Source organism: Numida meleagris, chromosome 4, assembly GCF_002078875.1.
Source record: "Numida meleagris isolate 19003 breed g44 Domestic line chromosome 4, NumMel1.0, whole genome shotgun sequence".
Taxonomy (NCBI): domain Eukaryota; kingdom Metazoa; phylum Chordata; class Aves; order Galliformes; family Numididae; genus Numida; species Numida meleagris.
Window position 1 is genome coordinate 24,264,748 of NC_034412.1, and position 6,571 is coordinate 24,271,318.

A 6,571-nucleotide genomic window follows, 5' to 3' on the forward strand; every position below is an offset into this window, starting at 1 on the left:
TCCCTTTGTCTTCCCAGGTGGCGGCTCCGCGGCTTCTCTGCCGCTTTAGCCACCGGACCGCCCGGGGGCTGGCCCTTACCGCCGGCAATTTTTTTTTTTCCTTTCCTTCCTCTTTTTTCTCGTTTTTTTTTCTTTCGGGCCTGTTCCCCTTGTCACGGACGCAGACCCTTAGATAATACCGTGACAGCGGGAAAGCATGGAGTCATGCAACAGTATCCACTCTCAAACATGCCATCACACCCCTGAGTTGTGAGCTGTTGCAGCACAGCACTCCCAGGGCAGCTCCTCATGCAAGTTCAGGGGGCTGCAGAGGAATTAGAAATGTTCAAGAACTCCAACAGGGGAAAAGAAGTACAGCTTTGTCACATTCTGATGTCTTGCACGTGAAAGATACTGATTTCACCAGTGGTCGAAGAAGTGATGGAGCACACCCACAGCACTGATTAAGAGCAAGGCCTAATAGTTCTCAGCACCCTCTTGTTTGCGTGGCCACTACATGACCATGCTCTGATGCTTGTGATTTGTGAGGGCCTGACATGGCAAAGCTCGGAACACCACGGACCATCAGTTCTACACCAAGAGTTTCTTCAGGTTATCTGCTGGGAGATTTTGTGTTTCTTAAGCACGATGTTGACCTTAATGTGAGCTGGAACCAAGTAAGCAGACACGTCAATGGAAAACACAAAGATCACTGTGGTCAACTTGCATAAGGCTCTCTAAATCCCCCTGTTAATCTTTTTATTAGCCCAAGTATTCTATTTCCTCCAAACCCTACATTCTTTCTGCATCCCATCTCTGTTCCACTCAAATGCCTCCCATCCATCTCCCTACAACATCTGTCCTCACCCACACTCAACCAGACACCTCATGAGATCCTTCTCAACCTGAATTATTTTGTGGTCCTGCAATCAGCACAGAGCTTAGCTCAGTTCAGACAGGGTTATTGTGGCAGGGTTTCCATTCACCATGATGGAGGCAGGGAAGAGATAGAGTGGGTGCCCCAGAAGGTCCGTGCTACCCCATGTTCAGGGAGGAGGTGAAGTAGTCAGGCTTCCTGCCAAGAAGAGTCTGTGTGCCCTCATTCTCTTCCCCATAACATGTTACAAAGCCAAAGGCATGCACAGCCTCCAGGTGTGTGCTTCTGCCAGCCTTTGCTGTTGGGCAGATAAAAGCAATTCTCATCCATTTTACCCACTTCCTTCAAATCCTCAAAAGTGTGAGCTGGCCAAAGTTCATCAGCACTTTTAGTGCAGGTTGAATATAGTCCATCTTTCCTTCAGGTCTTGTCTTGAAGCAAACAATCCTGAATCTTGTAGGACAATTGCAAGTTGCAGCAAAGTGTGGGACTGGCAGGCTGAGCTGGAAAGCACTGAGATAGATCCACCCCAGCAGATTCTGTTCTGACGTTTGTTGCTTTAGCTGATGAAGGCGGCCTTCATGCTGAAAACATCTGATCTTGTAGCCTTGGCCAAAAACAACAATAGAAGCCTAAAGCCTGGGAAGAGATGTTAGGATGAACCAGTTGGCCTTGAGACAGGATGCAGGACATGGAAGAAAAGAACTATGATAGTACAGCATTTGTTACAGTGAAAGAAATGAGTATTTTCTCCCTGAGAACCCAAGACTTGAATATTTAGAGTGAGAGAGGATAAGTTTCATCTTATTTTTGGCAGCTAGGAAGACTTCTGCCTCCAGATGGTGGAAGGGTATCACTGGAATCTTACCTTTCCCTGTTCTGGAGGAACAAATGCCATTCAGTCCTCTAAGAAGGAAGGATCCCTCATCTCAACATTTGCCTAAATTTGTGGTGTGCAGATGTTTACAGAGGCTTATGGCATGGATGGGATGCCTTGTCTAATAGGTTCATATGTTATATATAAATGACATATCCGTGCAGGTCTAAGCAATGTCACAGTGAAAATGTTATTAGTGAGAGGTAAACCATGGAGCCATTCAAAATTGTTTTAATGGCCTGCACTTAATCATAGAGTTGTGATAAGGAGAAGATTAAGAACTAACAAAGAATTGAAGAAGATTAAGAATTAACAAAGAAGATTAATAAATTAATAAACAAAGAAGATTAAGAATTAACAAATGGCTTTCTAAGAAATCTTGATGTTGACTCTTGCACAACAGTATCTCATTGCTTCATAGGCAATGGAGATGTCCTGAATCATCTTGTCAATCTGAACTTTCCTTTCTGAGGGGCACCAGCTCTTCTGTCTTGCAGGGATTTCTGAACAACAGGAGTGATGCTGTTAGTGGACACAAGGCTGGAAACCGAAATGTTTCTGCAAGTGTGACTAGCAACAGCCTTGTAAAAATGTAGAACTAGCTGTCTCGTGCTGCTGAATTATGGCAGGATGAGTCAGGCATGCCCTGGGTTAATATTGAAGCTGACTGTGATATTCTTTGATGTATTTTTTTTCACAGGACATAAGCAATAATTCAAAGGGTCAGAGTATGAAATCCACCATAGCTAGTAGGCCAAAGTAACTCAAAGCACTGCTCTCTTCAACTTGACTATTGCATCATGTCTAAGGTCAATTAATTAACAGGAAAACTGCTGTGTGTCTTTATTTCTGTCTTCCATGTGTCGAGGTTTTAGTGTACATGGGAGTGCAAATGACTGCTGAAACTGGAACAAAAGAGGAATTCCTATCTTCCTCTCAAATTAGCGTTTCTCCATTTTCCTGCAGATGTGGGCATTGTTTCACCGTTCTGATTGATCGATTGCTGCTGCCAAATGCTAGTCTTGGAGTCCTGTGATTCGTTGGTGCATAGAGAAAGAGCAGCTGATGACCTCTTCAAAGTGCCTTGAGACACATTAATAGCTTAATTTTCTCAGACCTGTATCACTGAAGGTGGAGAGTTCGGGGAAACAATGGATGGATTGTCTTTGGCACTGGTAGGTGTGGAAAGCACTGGAAAAGCTCAGGGCTGTTCACTCCTGGGGATCCCTGCTTTGGTAGATAAGAAAAGCCTCAGGTCTCCTCTGGGGAACCAGTGCTGTCCTCAAATTGCTCTAGGATTTTGGGAGGATATTTGACAGGCATTTATTATGGAAAAGCAGTGGAGTAACAGGAGACTTGTTCCTGCACATGTTTTGGTCTTCTGCTAAGGGATGAAGGAGACCCCAAACAAAAATATTGCCTCATAACAGCATTCCATAACCACAGCCAGAGGACTTGAGAACCACCTCTGTGAGCTGTAGGGAACTAGTTCTGGTGGACTGGAGGCAGTAGGTGTGGAAATGGACACATCTATTGCTCATAAAAGAGATCTCAAGCACAGAGATTGTCACACCATGATTACTTTGTATGGAAATACTGATCTACCACTGGATAACAGTCCTCAGTTTCCTGCTTTTCCCATGGTGTCTGTGGACTTCTCCAAAGCATGGCCCCATCATCTGCTGGAATAAGCACATCTGTGCTATGTACCTTGAGTAGCAGCCACTTAACTGCAAATGCAGTGGGAAAGAGAACTCAGCCAAAAAGTGCCCTTGTGAAATGTAATACATTTATTTCAGCACTTTTCTCCTTAAGAAGGTAGAACATTGTGATGAGGCAGTGAAATACTGTAAGGTATAAAATAAGAGGCAGCTTTTCAGCACAGCCACTAGTGAGGAATCCACCCCACACACTCCCTGGCTTTGGTGAGCTGGAGCAAGGTGGGCAGTGTTAAAGCTATCCCAGCCATGCCAGCAGTGCTACCAACACCCATAGCACTCCACTGCCGAGCCATAGCAGCAGAGGAGATTGGAGGGGATGAGTTTGGCAAGAGCTGAGAATGGGAGGGACAAAGCATGGCAGCTGGCACGCCAGGTTGTTTTGTTGACACAGCTGTCAGCCACCAGCCAGGCCAGGAAAGCTACCCCTCTACTCCCCACCCTGCTAGGCACAGCCCCCGCATCACTTGAACCTTAGTCCACCTTGGAATGGCATCTGCAGGGGAGGTATCTGGGATGCAAGGCATTTGTTACATAGGAGATATGGGTGTCCAGGACGTGGGCCAGGATAAAATTACACTTTTGTTCACTGTAAGCCAGCAACTGACAAGAACCACCGAGGCATCTTGGGGGAGAGCTTTATCTCAAGCTGAGGAGGTAGAGCTGGGGTGGATGGGGATACACCTGTTCCCATGTGGTGCTCCATGGAGAAGCGGATGAGCCCTTTCCTAACCCAGCCCAGGCAGGAAGCACGCAGCTGGGGATTGCCTGAATGTCTGTGCATGGCACTAGTTCTTATGGTCACTTCAGACATGAAGGAAAGAGCCTCTAGTAGCTGATCCAACATGGTTTGTATTGCTGCTGTACTTATGCTTCATAGTGAATCATGAGAACAGCTTTTCCATGTTGTGAGAACAGCCTTTTGCATAACTTGAGGGGGTATAAGCTGAAGGACAGCAGGCTTGTGTAAATGTAAGCTCAAGAACAAAATGCAGAGGCCGCAAATCTTATTGAAGATAAGAAATCTTAATGAAGATAAGAAAGTAGAATAGATGTCCTGTTGTTGAAGATAAGACAGCAAAACAAAAACAATGTAACATCAGTGGGAACCAGTTCTGGCTACCTTCCCTTAAAAGGTTGGAAATTTACAATGAGAATGACAGTTAACCTTCATCCCACGACCACTATGGTCATATGGACCATCATATGACATATGTATGTCTTAACTGTATAAATGTAGATCCTGAACTTTGAGAGGGCATGCTTGCTTGTCAAGTTGCCCGGTGTACATCGTGAGGAATAAAGGAATGCCACTTTTTAACACCACATTGGAGTTAGAGTTTTCTTCCTGGATTTTGGATGACACTCCAAAGAATTCCTCTTTATAGAAGTGATTTTTGAGGATATATATTTGAATGAGAAAAAAAAAATACTGAACTCAAGCATTTGTGAATCAGAATGCTCAATAACAGAAATAATTATTTGTTAAACCATCGTGGCAGTGATGCTGGGGTTTCCTAATCACATCCTTACAAACCATTCCAACAACCTCTTTAAAAGGGCAAGCCACACTGCTCACTGCTTCTGCAGGTGAAAATAAAAGAAATTCAAATTGAGAACTGAGTTTTATTCCTCTCTGAATTCTATCCTCATACCATTCTTTGAAACACAATGATACTAGTGCTCTAGATTAACGCTGGGACTTTGTCGTGTGCTTGCAAATCAGGATGCCTTTTAAACAGAGATTGCTCTGTGCTGCAGGCACAAGCACTGGACTGAAAAACTATTCAGAATGCAGTGACTTCTCTTCAGGCACAGAGTAAGGTTAATTAAGATACATTAAAAGCAGTAACTGGGAACACAGGGCACAAGGTGAAAGCCTAGGAGCACCTCTTGTAACTGCCCAGTACTGCAATAGTGCCCTGGTAGAAGTCTCCAAACTCCTTCTTAATGTGTTTTAAAAGAACATCGAGATTGTTGCATTTTCTACTTGTTTGTCATCAGATTTGTTTTAAAACTGCTTAGTATGAAATATAATGACGGCAGAGTTGCTGTGGAAGCAATCACCTGCGTGGCACTGGGTACCAGTCCTGCATGGTGCGAGGGAGGGGAGCATGGTGCTGAATTTTGCCACACAGTGGGAAGTGGTGAAATAAGCCATGATCTCTCTTGTGCATAGCAAAAATCACTCTTGTTGGCAAGAGATGGGCAGGAGCATCACCTGGTATTTCTGTGGTATGAGACACTGGTGCCACGAGAAAAAGCAGTATTTCCAGTCGATGGGAAGAAAAGACAAACGTGAGCCCAGGGAAGGAAATGGAATGGGAAGAACTGGCTGAGCAAGTTAAAAATAAAAGCACAGAGAACTCAGCAGAGCCCCACCAAGGTGCTACAACCTCAGACCCGTGAGGTGTTGACAAGGGATCCAAGTTGAGAATTAGATATAGAGGAGTTCTCCCTTGCAAAACTTGAATGACAAAGGGAGAAAAACAGTGCCTGGAGAGTGCCTCTTACCATTTTTGTTACAAAAGCTGATGGTGGGGGAGTTTTTAACACAGCAAGAAGTCTTTCTTTCTCCCTCCTTTTTTCCCTCCCTTTAATAAACAGAGAGGAGAAGAGGTCACACTTCCAGTATTTAAAGAGGCACTTCTTCCCTTTTGAGGGAGGGTGGATGTTCTTTCAGCCTGTTTACAAATGAGCATTCTCACCTCAGCTAAGGAGCTGGTCAGTGCCCTGAAGCAAAGGACCCAACGGCACTGTGCAGAACTACCAAAGGTACTTCCCACTGTAAGGTTACAGCTGAAGAATGGACATCAGCAGCTTTTCAAGTGATAGGTGGGTGAGGAGGGAAAGTTAACACCTTCCTCCTATACCAGAAGAAAAGAGAGATCTCTGGGATTTGTGTGGGGTCAGAAGTGTTGCATTGCCTTGGTTGGTTGAAAGAAATATTCTCCCATGAGCTTTGCGCTGTAAAACACCATAGGTCTTCATTTGAATCTGCTTTGAACTCAGCCTTTTGAAGTTTGGTTGATAACTTTTTTTAATGGTGTTGTCCATCACAGAGAACATGATGGAGCAGGGCCAGCACTGCTCAGTCCCTGCAGTTAATGAGTGTTGGCA